The sequence below is a fragment of the Papio anubis genome, chromosome 5, assembly GCF_008728515.1.
Source record: "Papio anubis isolate 15944 chromosome 5, Panubis1.0, whole genome shotgun sequence".
NCBI classification, from domain to species: domain Eukaryota; kingdom Metazoa; phylum Chordata; class Mammalia; order Primates; family Cercopithecidae; genus Papio; species Papio anubis.
This window is the reverse complement of record NC_044980.1, coordinates 117,216,741-117,231,848: the sequence shown is the minus strand read 5'-3', so window position 1 is coordinate 117,231,848 and position 15,108 is coordinate 117,216,741.

Below are 15,108 nucleotides of genomic sequence, written 5' to 3'. Positions count from 1 at the left end.
GCCTCACTGACATCCACGTGTCAGACAGGTACTGCTTGGGACTGGGGCCCTCCAAACCAGGCTCACAGCAGCTCTCATGTACATCAGGCCAAATATGGCCCAGGAAACAGGAGCACTCAGGAGCTAGAATGAATTGTGCCAAATGTAGAATATTTGTCTCCAACCTCTGATTACTGTAATCCCTAGTCACCACCTAAAACTCTTTGAATAGGCTTGCTGAATTGTCTGGGTAATCTTATTTATACTTATCCTGGCATAATTATAAACAGGGTCTCCATTCACTCCAAAAATGTCACCCTATCCAAGATGCAAGGCCACATGTACCATCCCTAATCATCTATCCTTTATGATATTCAGCAGTCCCCCTTATCTGTGCTTTCACTTTCTAAGGCTTCAGTTACTCATGATCAAGTGTGGCCTGAAAATAAGTGAGTACAGTATAAGAAGATATTTTAAGAGAGAGAAAGGGAGACCATATGCACATAACTTTCATTACTGTATATTGTTATAATTGTTTTATTTTATTATTAGTCATTGCTCATTTCTTACGGTGCCTAATTTGTCAATTAAACAGTATCATAGCATGTATGAGTAGGAAAAACATAGGAACTGTGTATGGAGGGTTTGGTGCTCTCTGCAGTTGCAGGCATCCTCTGGGGATCTTGGAACCTGTGGACAAGAAATAACTTCCATATATTTTTATATCTTTACTAGTTGGCATGTTTCATGCCATAACTGTTCCCAATTTATATATAAATCCCCATTTCCCCCCTTGTCCACTTGTTCCTTTGTGAAACGACTCTCCCACATTCTAAGTCTCTAGAGAACAAATCTCACTGTCCTGGGAAGCTGCTTCTCTGACACACCCACCTGCTGCTAGGGTGGTTGGCCTGAGATCTGCCCAGTCTTGGGTCAGAACCCGGCCCTCCTCTCTGAAACCGAAAGTCTTATCCTGAGTAGATCTCAACAGCCTACTTACCCCCATCCCTCCAGGAGTGTGGACGGTGGGTGGGAGGGAGCTCATTCATTCCTAGACATTTTTGACTTTTATTCTTCTCATGAAGTCTGTGTAGTAAGAATTTGGCCTTGTCCAAAAAGAGGTTTTGCTTTAGCCCTCAGTTTCTAGGAGGCAATTTCTAGCACACCTGACAGAAGTGTCTTTGTTTATGGTAAGAGCTAACCATACCAGAACTCAGGGTGGGGCCAGCCTCACCGAGTCAACACTGGGCAGAGCTGGCCATTCCAGAAAGACCAGCCATGTGATTGACGGTGGAGGCTTTGAGTCATGTGGTATTGGTTGGTGTGGATATCACAACTTGGGTGAACTTTTCTTGGTCTTTTATTGTTGTTGTTGGCAATACTTTATGTTTAATGCTACCCGTTGATGTCCTAATTCCACAAAGAGGGGACAACAGAAGCTTTGTGTTTGTGGCCCTCCCAGTCTCTGCCCTCTGTGTCTCTTTCCTGGGCTGATTTTGACCTGTATCCTTTGCCTGTCATGCAGTGTAACCATAAGCATAACAGTTTTCACTGAGTTCTTGTGTCCTTCTAGTGAATTGTTGGAACTGAGGGTCATCTGGGGAAAGCAAAGTGAACTGGCAGGTGGTGCCATAAGGGAGAGCTGTCTAGGATGGAGACTATGTCCTCTCACTGTTGCAGTTGGGCTAATTCCAGGTAGCATTCCTCTTTATTTATTTACATGCGAGAGGGGACACATTTCAGTCCCTTTTCTCTCAGGTGGCTTCTGGCTCCTTTCCTGGGCAGAGTTATCAGGAGAGAAATGTTAAATTCTCCAATATCAGTGTGATGCGTCACTTCTTGGCCAACAAAGTCAGTCTCATTTCTCAAGTTCAGCCAAACCTGTCCTATACTTCCGTACTGGATGGTAAAGATATTTAACCACCTTCACAGTGGGTGCTAGAATTTTTCTTCACAGCATTTAGGAAACACATTGATAAGCCTGTACTAAGATGTTAGAGGAAAGGAGAAGATGATCTGCATAACACAAGAGGAATAATTAATTATTTTTGCATCTTAATGGGAGGGGAGTTAATGAGTGAAGATAAGAAAGAAAGGGGGAGAGGAGCTCTCAGAGAGAGTAGGAGAGGCCAAGACTAATGAGAGCAGTGTCAATGGAAAACTTGGCTGGTAGTGGCCTGAGGGCACTAAAAAACTCGCATGCCCTGGTTCCCCTTGGAGTGTTTCCGGCTGTCCAGATCTATCACTCCTCCATGTGCCTCGCACCCCCGTACCTTTGAGAAGCTCACTAAGGTTTCGTGAGAGGGAGCCTGAGGATCTCAGCTGGATGACACAGTGCAGAACACACAGCAACCCTAGGAGGCAGAAATCCTGCAGTCAGGAGAGGTCTCGAGACCATTCTGTCCTGGCAGTTTGCAGAAGCCTCAGAGAGGACTCTGGACTCCAGACAATAGACTTTGCAGCATTAAGGTCATTCCACCTTAGCTCTCCAGGCTGGAGCCTCCAGCTAACATTTTGGTTACATTTATCTTTTCTATCTGAATTTTTTTTGAGAACTGAACATGCGTTTTGCACTATGCTAGGTGGTTAGCTCTTATTTAACCATCCCCACTATCCTATGGAGTCAGTGCTGCTATCTCCATTTGATGGTAGAGAAAGGTGACATGTAGGTTCACAGCTGGTCAGCAGTAGATGGATTCTGGCTCCTGCTTAGCACCCCCCAGTGCTTCCCTGTTACTTACATGTTAAATCCTAGGCTTCTTATATGACCCCTGAGATCTTGTGGGATCTGACGCTGTTGGCCTCTCCTGCCTGACTTTTTACCTCTCCCTGCCTTCTTCTCCATGCTCCAGCCCATTGGACAAGAGTGTTTAGGGAAACCAGCCCATGCTCATTTCCACCTCTTGATCCTGGAGCCACTGCTTTCTCTTCCTGGTCTACTCTTTCCTTCCCTCTTGGTTCAGAAGATGTTGACTCTCTATCGCCAGATGCCATACCTGTTTCCCTGGCTAAGTGTGGTGCACACCCACATGCTGCCATCATGCCCTGTGCACACTACCGTACTAGTGGTTCACCACCAGGTAATGAGAGCCTGTGAGTGCCTGGCTGGGATGGGATAGAGAACATGCACTGGAAGGGTGTAAGTAAACTGCATTCAAACTAGCAAAATAATGATTTTGAAGACTGGTAAGGTCATAAGACTAAGACAAGTTTTGATTTTTCCTAGTAGAGCGGCTTAGAAGATGATATGAAGAAACTAGAATTTTGTTTTATTGACTCTCAGTGAAATAACAATGAAGTTGTAAGGGCAATGGGCAAATGTCAAGGATCAGGAAGTAGACCTCAGTTTCTCATTTTCTACTCACTTACTGTTGTTGGAGGGACACAGCAGGAGGTAATTGAATCACGTGGCCAGTGAATAAGTCTCATGAGATCTGATGGGTTTATCAGGGGTTTCCGCTTTTGCTTCTTCCTCATTTTTCTCTTGCTGCTGCCATGTAAGAAGTGCCTTTCGCCTCCCACCATGATTCTGAGGCCTCCCCAGCCATGTGGAAGTGTAAGTCCAATTAAACCTCTTTGTCTTCCCAGTTTCAGGTATGTCTTTATTGGCAGCATGAAAATGAACTAATACACCTACATAGGATATTGTCCTGTAGACATTTTTTCTCGCAGCCCCCACTCGCCTTTCTTTCCTTATTTATTATTCTTATTTCTAGTACTTTCAATCTGCTTGCACTTTTAGATTCTTTTTACCTAGAGTATCAGTGGGTGTGGTGGAGAGACTAATGGCCCCCAAAGATTCCTACAGTCCAATTACTAGAAAATGTGAATATGTTGAGTTACAGAGAAAAGAAGAATTAAGGGGCTAACCCTGGGTTTTCCTGGCGGGCCTAATTTAATCACAAGCATTCTTAAAAGCAGAAGAACAAGGAAGAAGAGGTCAGAGTCAGAGGGAGATGTGCCTATGGAAGAAGAGTTAGAGAAATGCAACCTTGTATCATTTTAAGCTGCTAAATTTGTGGTAGTTTGTTATAGCAGCAGTAAAAACTAATACACTGGGTGACCAAAAATACCCATGGAAAATTACTCTTTTTAGGCCCAATGGTTAGGAGCCTAGGCTCTGAAGATGTCTGAGTTCAATCTTTGGCTCTTGAAATATTGACTGAACTCCCTTGTAGTGTTATTGTGAGAATTAGCTGGGCATGGTGGCACATGCCTATAGTCCCAGCTACTTGGGAGGCTGAGGCAGCAGGATCACTTGGGCTCAGGAGTTCAAGGCTGCAGTGAGCTATAATTGCGCCACTGCACTCCAGTCTGAGCAACAGAATGAGACCTTGTCTCTTTAAAGAAAATTCCTTGTAGTATTATTATGAGAATTAAGTGAGTTAATGTATCTAAAGTGCTTAAAATTATGCTGCTAAGGCCCTGGTAAGTTGTTGCTGTTATTATTATTTTTATATTCCTCTGCTGATTATGGCACCCTAGCCAGGAGCAGTTCTAAGTTGCAAATAAACTTGTATTTAGTAAATATTTGCTTCACGTATATGCATAGAAAAAAAAAATAAATCCAGCAGCCTAATTTGAAGATCTGGGTTTATAACCTAGCTTTGCATAAAAGCCTTGGCATTGGTAGATTAGAAGAGCTCTATCTTTGAGATCTGGACAATTTTTCAAGCTAAGCACATAGAACAAGCTCAGAATACACAAGGACAACTGTGTGTTTAAATTAGATGGCACATACTACTTCACACAATTAACTGATTGCCAGTGAGCAAGATAGGTTTTGATTTTTCCGTAGTGGAACTGCTAGGAAGGTATGGAGAAAACTGAGTTAGGCAATGGTATTTTTTCCGTCATTTTATAAAAGTATGGCAAGACAAAGAGTTTTTTAAAAACATATTGCAAGATGGGGTGGGGTCAGATTTTGTTTAAAATGCTTATTTGCCAAAAACCACAAAGGCTTTTTTGTTGTGATGTCTAATTTGGAGCTTTTCAATATTTCTATCTGCTGACGCAAAGAATATTTGCATCGGTATACAGAATGGTTTCATATGTTATTTGCAAGTCCAGCTGACAGTTTCCAATGCAAATCAAAGTATTTGTACTTGCAAAAGACACCCACCTGCAGTCTGAGGATGATATAGTAGAAGGCTGGAGAGTTCTAATGTGTATTTATATTTGAATTTCCACCTCCTTGTTCTCCAGTCTCAGTACAGACACCCTTTCTGTCCATCCCTAATTCTGTGAATTCTGTTCATCTCCTAGCCTGAAACACCTGTGTCTTCTCTGTCTGCTGCAACCTCTCCCACTTTTCCCTACTTTAGCTTCATCCTGTTAGTGGCAGAACCTACAGACTCCATAATTTCTGCCCCTCACATATATTCCTCCTTTCTATTCTTGCTGCCTGCTCTGTAATTCTTATTTCTGTTCCTCCTGTCTAGACCATGACCACAGCCTTATCATGGTACTGCCTTCAGCCTTTCCCTCTTCTAATATGTTCTCTATATATTCAATTATTTTTCCCAAAGTGCAGTTTTGATATGGTCACCCCAATTTGTACAACACTTCAATATCTCTTCCTGGCTACTTAACTAAATGTAAATCCCTGGCTGCAATATTCAAAACCTTGGTGCATTTCTAGTACACATTCTGAGGTTTCTTCCCCATTGGTTCTGAGGCTGCCTGGGTTCATGCTGCATCCTCCTTCTGAAATGGCTTCTCAGTTCCTCTTTTGCCCATTTGAAGCCCTACCTATTATTGAACCAAATTTCAAATAAGAACTTCTAGCTTGTCCCTGATTATCACTACACACATTTATTGTATATTTTAGTGGAATTTTTATTTTACAAATGCATGTATAGTTGCATTTCCTCCTAGAGTAGGTTCTTTGAGTGCAGAGTCTATGCACACTCTTAGATCTATAAATATCTCCTACATTTGGCATATTACCTTGAATATGGTGGTGATTTAAATATAAATTTAAATATATAAATATATAAATTAAGTTCAATAATTTGTGAAGCTATTTTCTCTTTTTTAAAATGCAGATGGAAAAAGTTCTTGAAGCATATATGCTAATGTGAGAGTTCGTGAAATGAGTAAGTATCGTATGTTTTGGTATCCTTGAGTTGTATTCTGCATGATAGGGTAGAAGAGACTTATAACTGAATGGATTCCCCCAACACACACACACACACACACACACACACACACACACACACACCCCATGTAAATATTTGGGCCTGAAATAAAACGCATGGCTTTATTTATGGAGAGGTTTCAAGGTAAAAAGATCCAGTCAGGCAGTTTAAGATTACCCTTATCAATATTTATCTATGACTATGTAACAAATTAGCCCAAATCTTAGTGGCTGAAAATAATAAACATTTATTATCTCACATAACTCTGTGGGGCTGGAATATGGGAGGGACTTAGCTGGGTGATTCTGGCTCAGGGTCTTTTTTGAGATTGCCGTCAACATGGTAGCTGTGTGTGGTTGCAGTCATCTGAGGACTAGACCGAGGCTGGAGGATCCAATTCCAAGGTGACTTACATGGCCAATTAGTGCTGGTAATGGGTAAGGGGACTTAGTTTCTCACCATGTGGTCACTTTTGTTGGGCATCTTGAGTATCTAATGGCATGGTGGTTGGCTTCTCCCAAAGCGAGTGATATGAGAAAGAGAGGAGGAGAGAGAAAGAAAGAGAGGGAAAGAGAAAGACACAGAGAGAGAGAGAGAGCAAGCTAGAAGTGGTAATGCCTTTTATGATTTGGCCTGGGAAGACACACTGTCATTTCTAAGTGATACACTTGCTCACATGGTCATCTATATTCAAAGTGGAAAAAGACGACATAAGGGTATGAATATAAGGAGGTGTAAACCACTGGGGGCCGCCTTGGAGGCTGGCTACCACACCTCAGTAATCACTGTCTAATTATGTGTTTGGGACCCCAGCAGAAAGAGAAATTTGTTGCCTTCTCTTTAACTTCATGGAGTTTGGTGGAGTCTAAGGAACTGGACATCAGATATGGATTTCCAGGCCTGGTCTTCTGGGAGGCTGCTTTGCATTCTCCCCTGATTCAGTGATGTATAACTAGTGAGATCTTGATTTCTGGGCCTCTCGATCACTTTTGAAAGAATGCAGCAGCCTCACAATAAGGGCATAGCCATCAGTGGATTTTGGACAAGAATTTGATTGAACATTTTAAAATAAGTCCTGATGCTGCCAGAATGCCCCAAGTACTTTTGACTTTTTTGTAGGGTTGATTTCTTTCAAATGGAAGGTATTTCTCTTTCCCTTTGGAAACAAATTCTTTTAATAAGTATCTGGATTGGCTTCAGTTATTTACTCGGCACTCTTTCAGCTGCAAGTTGATGATTAGATACATTCCATTTCAGTGACACACACATTTGAAAGGATTCATGCTTCTAATCATAAAAAGATAAAGTTTTTTTTCTTTCCTAACATCTGGAGTCTGATGAATAATTACTATAATTAAACAAGAGGCCATTGTATATTTGGGTATTTTTTAAGCTTTAAACGCCTCTCTGTGTGCAAGATTCACGTTACGCACTCTTTGTTCTAAAGCATTCTACTGTGTAGTGCTCACAATCAACTGAGGCGCCTTAGTGGCTGGTGTTAAAAGTAGGTCATTGTGGCTTAATCTTTATCGCTCCCTTATTCTGCTTCACCAAACCCTTAGTAAGTAAACCCATTGCTCCTGTCAGGATTCTATACTCTGCCTCCCTACACCTCATGGCATGGAGGGCAGGACACTGGCTGGTCACCTGGGAGGTGTTAGCTCCTCTCCTTAGACCATCATTCCTGATTTAATGATACCATGTTGAAAAGTAATCCCATGCCAATGACAGTTAAGATGATTAAGGATACGTTTTAGAGGAAGCAACATGAGATACAAAATTGAAACAGCCTGAGGTCAGGTTTGCAGTGAAAGTGTAGTACCTTATATTTTTTAGATGCCCACTTCCCATCAAGTTTTGCCAGCCGTGTCACCATCTTTTCACCTGGTCTCACCCCCAAGTCTACTTACCTTGATATTAGAACATGTTCATTCTTTTGCTGAACTCTGGTGCTCTGCTAAAGCAAACTGACCTTGCACTGGGTCTGTTATCCAAGAACTTGCTTCTCACATCTTTGTGAGAGAAGACATGGAAATAAACCTAATTACTTAGAGCCTGGAAACTCTGCAAGCATCTGAAATCTTCATGTCTCTTTGAGGTCACCATTTGTTAAACTTTGTAAGTGTTTATTTTTTGATAGGTGAAAACTTATAAAGAATTCTGCAGGCTTTTATGAAGAAATTGCTTTATATTTCCTAATATTCCTTAAACACCTTGTGCATGGTAGGTGCTAATAAATTCTGAACAGTTTGTTGTTTGATATTCCTGTTTGGCTTATTGGATCATGGTGCCAGAGGCAAAAATAACTAGAATGAGGATAGTATTTAGTAAAGCAAGACAAAATTAAGTTTTATTTAAAAATTATTATGATGATGATTGTGGTAAAATACACATAACATAAAATTTGCCATCTTCACTCTTTTTAATAGTGTAGTTCAGTGGTATTAAATACATTCATATGTTGTATAACCATGAACATCATTGAACTCCATAACACTTTTCATTTTGTAAATCCGAAATTCCATACCCATTAAGCAATAACTCCCTTTTTACCTCACCCCCCAAACCCTGACAACCACAGTTCTATTTTCTGTCTCTATGGTTTAGACTACTTATTAAAGTAGTCTGAATAATAAGTAGTCTAAACTTTTATAAGTGGAATCATGCAATATTTGTCTTTTTGTGACTGGTCATTTTTCTTAGCATAAAGTTGTCAACCTTTATGACAACTTCTTCCATACAGTAGCATATGTAAGACTTTCCTTCCTTTTTAAGGCTGAATATCCAATCCAAATGAAGTTTTGTAGCCTGATAAAATACTGACAGGTTGATCATTGTAGAAAATCCTTTATAAAATCTGTATTTAAATAAATTGTTTCCATTCTATAGAGTGTAATGTTGAGCTTATTACAAGAGAAATAATGATAAAAACATGTATATGATGTACAAACATTCTGCCTATGGCATCTTGAAGAATTTAGGACACAGTCGCATTCAGGAATTACAGGCTAATGAGCATCTTCACCTCTTTTCATTCACTCTGAAGAGGTTTCATGAAAGTCGGAAGACCTTCAACATTGGGGATATTGGAATGAAATATGCTTTAGTATTTTTAGTTTTTTTAAATAAAATAATCCAAGTGAGGTTAATTAATGCATACACTCAGCCTAATCAAGAGAAATCTACTGGGATAATGAGCATTTTGGTGACTATTACAAAGAAAAAGGTGCTTATTTCTAAGACAGAAAGAAAATATATTTCCATAATTAATATATACATTAAAATTGTATGTACATGCATATTAGATATACACAGTGTTAAAGTTATGGCAAATATATCAGTTTGGAGAAAAATCCGAGTAAAAATTAACTCTTGTAAAGAGTTACTGGTGTCAGATGGCAGAGTCCCAAATGAGTGGCTTGGTTTATCCCCGCAATGTATCAGGTGATCACCTCTCATAAAAACTACTATTAACCTAAAAAATTAGGGTCAGTAAAAGCTTAGCTCTAATTCACAAATCTCAACAAGCTGAACTGTTAGACCCAGTGAGCTCATTAGGATAGATTAAAGACCAAACATAATGACATTATGAAATATGTGATTTCAATATGTTTGATTGTATCAGAGCAATCCTTTTAATAACATGATTTTATTGTAGAAGGTTGTATGTTTTCCTTAAAAACCAAAAAGACAATCTAAAAATTTAACCCTTTGTTGTTTCTTAGTTTGTAACCCCATCATACTTGATTTAATTTGGCAAAACTGACTGAAGTGATGCTCTTCTGGGACATAATGACAGCAAAGATGACATGAGCCAATGCTGTAGCTGAATTGCAATTTTCAGTAAAAAAATCCTCACCCCACCTGCCACTGGAATAGAAATAATATCAAGGGCTAACTTCTAATCTTGAGCCCCTGTCATACATCATGCTCTGGATTCCAACAGTCCACACCTATTTCCTTTTATAATGGTCCTAACCCTAAACAAGCAACCTAGAGTTTGCAGCAACAAAATCAGATCCTTACAGTGAACAGGACTTTGCAAAGCACCTTCTTTCAGAATTAGTAATATTACTTACTTAATATGGGAAAAAACATACAAATCTTACCATCAATGGGCCAACTCATAACCAACAATTTATAGCTTACAAGAACCTTCATGGTATCTTATTCAACCTTTAACATAGTTCTATTTGTTGTCATTCATTCTAAATCACAAATGAGGAAACAGAGTCAGAAATAGCTGATTTTTCACTGTGCTTGGATTAAGGCCAATTCTGGAATTATCATATGCAAATAATGACAGAGAGAGGCTCTCATATAGTTGTAGAATTGTAACAAGACAACAAGCAATTCTCATAAGTCATGGCTTCTCAGACAATAATCTTGTTTAGTAATTATTATTCTTTATCTGAAACACACAGTTTGATGGTAAATTTTTTGAATAGGCGATAATAAAAAATAATTCTCGAAAAGAGCCCTCAAAGTCAACTGTGTGTATTTCCTTCTTTCCTGGTGGGGAAAGTCTATAAGGGTTAGGGCAAGTCCCTTCAGACCCAGGAATTTGATAAACACCATCAGGGTGGTTGAGACCAACCTCACTGTGAGAAAGAAACAGAATGAATGAGATGTTGATATAGGAAAGGAAGCAGCTGAATTAAGAGTGTTTTCTTCTTTACTAACAACCAGTCCACACATTGAAAAGCATTTAATTACAATTTTTATCTATAAAGAGTGGAACATTCCCCTAATGTCCCCCTACAATAAGACCATGAGAGCGAAGTTCCCTAAAGAACTCAATCATTTCCATGGATAGATGGCAGAGGAACACAGCTTTGCTGTCAGAATGATTTGTGACCAGGCCCAGATGGGGACTGGGGGCATCCTGGTAGGTTGATACTTTACTTTTAAAATAATATTCTTTCAATATTTGTATATTTATATCTAAGAGAGTCTGAGCTCTGTGTGGGAGCAGTGTGGAGTGGGAACTTCTAGGTCCCTCAATGTCCCCTTTCACGTCTTAGGCTATTTCGCTGTACCAGGTGTGGATATTCCACTCAGCAGGGCTGTGCCCACAGAAGCTGTGCCTCTGGCCTGCCCTTCTTGGAAGTCAGATGCAAATATCACCTTCTCAGGGTTAGCCCCACCTTAGTATCCCATCCTTTTCCCTAAGAACAAACATGGCAAATACAAGTTCCTCTATCTTGTGACATTTCCACGATTCTCTTAACCCCTCTTACAGAACAGTTTCCCAAGCAGCAGCCTGCCTGATCCACCCTTAATTCAGCTGTGTGTCTGACAATATGTTCTACAGGAAAGATAACCTTGTACATCAGGTGTTTCCTGTTTCCAGTACCAAAAAGTCAGTATTTGGCTACACATGTATTTACAAGGGTAGAGAAAGGAAATGATCAAAAGTTTTTACAACCACAGTACTTCAATTAAGAAAGACATGGTCTTTAATTTTCTCCTTTATTTTTAAAAATTCTCTTTCTACCTTCCTTTAAATATCTCTGCTAACTAGGAAAGACCTGTTGTACATCATACGAGGCATACCAACCCACATACTAGAACACATAAGGAGGAGGAATAGTGTTCTAGAAGAGAATTACTATTTAGAGGAAAAAAGGCATAATTTCCCTTTACAGTCATGCATTGATTAATGCCACAGATACATCCTGAGAAATGTGTGATTAGGCAATATCATCACTGTGTGAACATAATACAGTGTATTTACACAAACCGAGGTGGTATAGCCCACTATTCACCTAAGCAATATGGTATTGTTCCTAGGCTACAAACCTGTACAGCATGTTACTATACTGAATACTGTAAACAACTGTAACACAATGGTAAGTATTTGCATGTCTAAACATATCTGAGCATTAAAAAGGTACAGTAAAAATACGATATTCTAGTCTTACAGGATTACCGTTGTATATGCACTTTGTCATTTATGGAACCATCGTTATGCTGTGCCTACCTGTATTTCGAAATTCACTATAAAAAGATAGGTGAACCTCAGATCCATCTCCTAGATGTATGATTTCTAGCTGCATATTAACCTCAGCCACATTTTAACATTATTCACAGACAAATTAAAACACTCAGGTATTTGTGATGAAGTTATTTTGCCTAAATTTATTTTATTTCCAAAGAACCTGCATCAATTTGATTCAGTAACATTTAAAATCATTCAACAAAAATCTTTCAAACTTTTATGTTACAGTAATATTCAAACTCTTTTTTCGTGGCCCAAATCTTTTTATTAATTTCAATTATGTGAAAATATCCAATTTTATTTTTAAATAAAGATGTTTAGAAATGTATTAATATTTGTCAAATCTAAGTTGCAGCTATGTAAGTTTTTATTAAATCATTCTCTGTATATACTTCTAAGTATGTTGGACAGCTTGCATAAAAAATTAAATGTTATTGAAGAAAGAAAAAGGAGAATAAGTTTCAAAAAAAATTTATCTTTCTTTAGATATATAATCATCACAAAAAATCATCAGATAACAAATCTTGAATTTTACTTTAAATGAAAACATTTTTCAGATATGTCTTACTAATTTTATGTAATTCCTCTTCACATGTTTTATGAGGCTGATAAAATGCTTCGTAAGCAGGTATTCATGTGGCTCTATAAGAAGTTATGTTTAGGGAAGCATATATATATAAACACTTGCCACACTTTCTCTTACTCTCTGGACAGTCAGACAAGAAGGTTCAGTTTCTCCAGGAGTCTCCCAGTGCCAGGTTCTGGGCTGTGGACACCACGTTGACCCGAGGAAGCTGCTGCACAGGTACAGAGGTGCAGAGGGTGGGGCTGCACTGAGAGGAGACTGAGAGGGCGGGGCAGGATCAGAAGTAATCTGACCAGTTAGGAAGCTACCGCAATAGCAATATTGATTATTTACTATGTGTCAGACACTGTGCCATTATGCTAGGTGCTGGGCATGGGGTGAATAAGACACCAAAGTCCTCAATTTCAGGAAATTAATTTTTCTAGTAAACAAACCAAAAAACAAGGAAAGTCATTGTTACTATGGAGAAAACAACACTGGATCTTGTCATAGCAACTGAGACCTCCACAGAAGGTGGGGTGTGTGTGTGTGTGTATGTATGTATGTGTGTTATTGGATAAACAAATTAGGGCCCATCTTTAGAGTTGGGGATGGGGTCAATCCCACCAGAATAGTGAAGGGGTGTTTTCCATTTTCTTTCAATTTTATCCATTCTCTTTGTTTGTTTTTCCAAAGAAAAGTCCAGGCACTGATCCAGGATGCAAAAATTAATCCCCTTTAAAAGCTAGTGCCAGTTGTGGGGTGAGGATGGAAAAAGGGGAAGGAGAGGGAGCTTTGTGAATTCTCACACTGTAGTAATTTTTATTCCTGTTCCAAATTAATTTTAAAAATCTATTATATACATTTTCAAGTTACCACAGTGAAATCATATCACAGCTCCAGTGCCTATGGTAGCAAACATGGATATTGCATAACTATATGGTCCCTAATAAGTAAAATTTAAAATATTTGTATCTAACTGGAGTGTTTTTTAAAGTTAAAAATTAAAAATGAAATTAAATGAGAGAATGGGGCCATCATTAACAATTGAAAAAATGCTTAATCTTTGGAAAGTGGTTTAAAGCAGTAATAATTTTTTACCTTTTAGGCCTTTAATGAAAATCAGTCTGCGCACTCAGCAGGAATGCCCATGTTTAGATTTAGTATGATTAGAGTTAGGTGTGTGCATGGCACAGTCCCAGAGTTCCATGGGAACATTCCCACCAGGGAGAGAGAGATTTTATGCAGAGCAGCGTCTACACTTCAGGTCATTACTGCAATTAGGCTTATTCTCGTCAGCTCCTACTCGGAAAGGATTAATGTTTTGATGTTTATAGACTGCTACCATGATTTTATTGTGGGCTCTGAGCCACCAGTTATTGAATCAGGGTTTCCTGAGAAAATAGTCTTATTTCACTGATCTCGAGAAACAAGGCAGAGGAAGCAGTGCTTCTGGCTGTAGAGTCCCTGTGACATGGGGCTGGGCTCTTACTGGCAATGCCAGGTCATCTGGTCAGAACGCTTCACAACCACACACAGAGGGCAAATAAAGCGCGGAGCCAGCTCCTTTGAGCCCACAAAAGTCCTGTTGAAATCTATTAATCGCCTCCGCTGAAGTGCAAGTGGAGATGATGACAATACTGAGGTGTGGAATAGAAGAAATGTGATAAGTGACTCTATTTTGTTTCTATCTCTAGTGGCTTAGGAACACATAGTGTTCAAGGCTCAAACAAAGAACTGAGAAACCTCAACAGCCTTAGAGGTTGATTGTGAATATGTGGGTTTCTCTTTAGTAACCTTAGAAGGGCCACATTGTTTAATTGAAAAACTCAATAGCCCTTGTAAGTTTTCAAAAGCAAAATTCTCTTTACACCTATGCTCCTAATAACAATCAGATAAAAGCTCTCTCTCATCAGAGTCCACCTACAATTTTTAAAAGGAAATTACCTAATCTGGGATTATAAATAAAACCTAAATAAACACACCTAAACGCTCACTGAGATATAAATACCTGTCTATGTTCACTCAGGTGTAGGTAACTATAAAAGAAAGAAATGTACCTGGGGCCCAGCCCTGAGCCAATGAGGAAATCAGGGGAGTTTTGTTTTGGGCCTCTTTCAGGTTTCACTGTGGGTGCTTTTCCTTTCCTTCTCGACAATTCCTCCTCTGTCCTCGCACCCTGCCTCCCAGATTCAATATTTCATTCAAACATTTAGCCTCCGTTTGGTTCTAGTTCTCAGCTGCCTGCTCCCAACTCTGCCCAGTCATTAACTAACAATTCACCTCTGAACTTACAGGTAATGGTGCCTGGAGGGTCTCTGAGGCATGAAGTTCAAGAATCAGATGGGGAAGGAGGACAGAGTGGGGTGGGGAGGGCAGTGGAGGGTTTGGAACTTCAGGGTGTGACATGGCGTCTGCTGCCT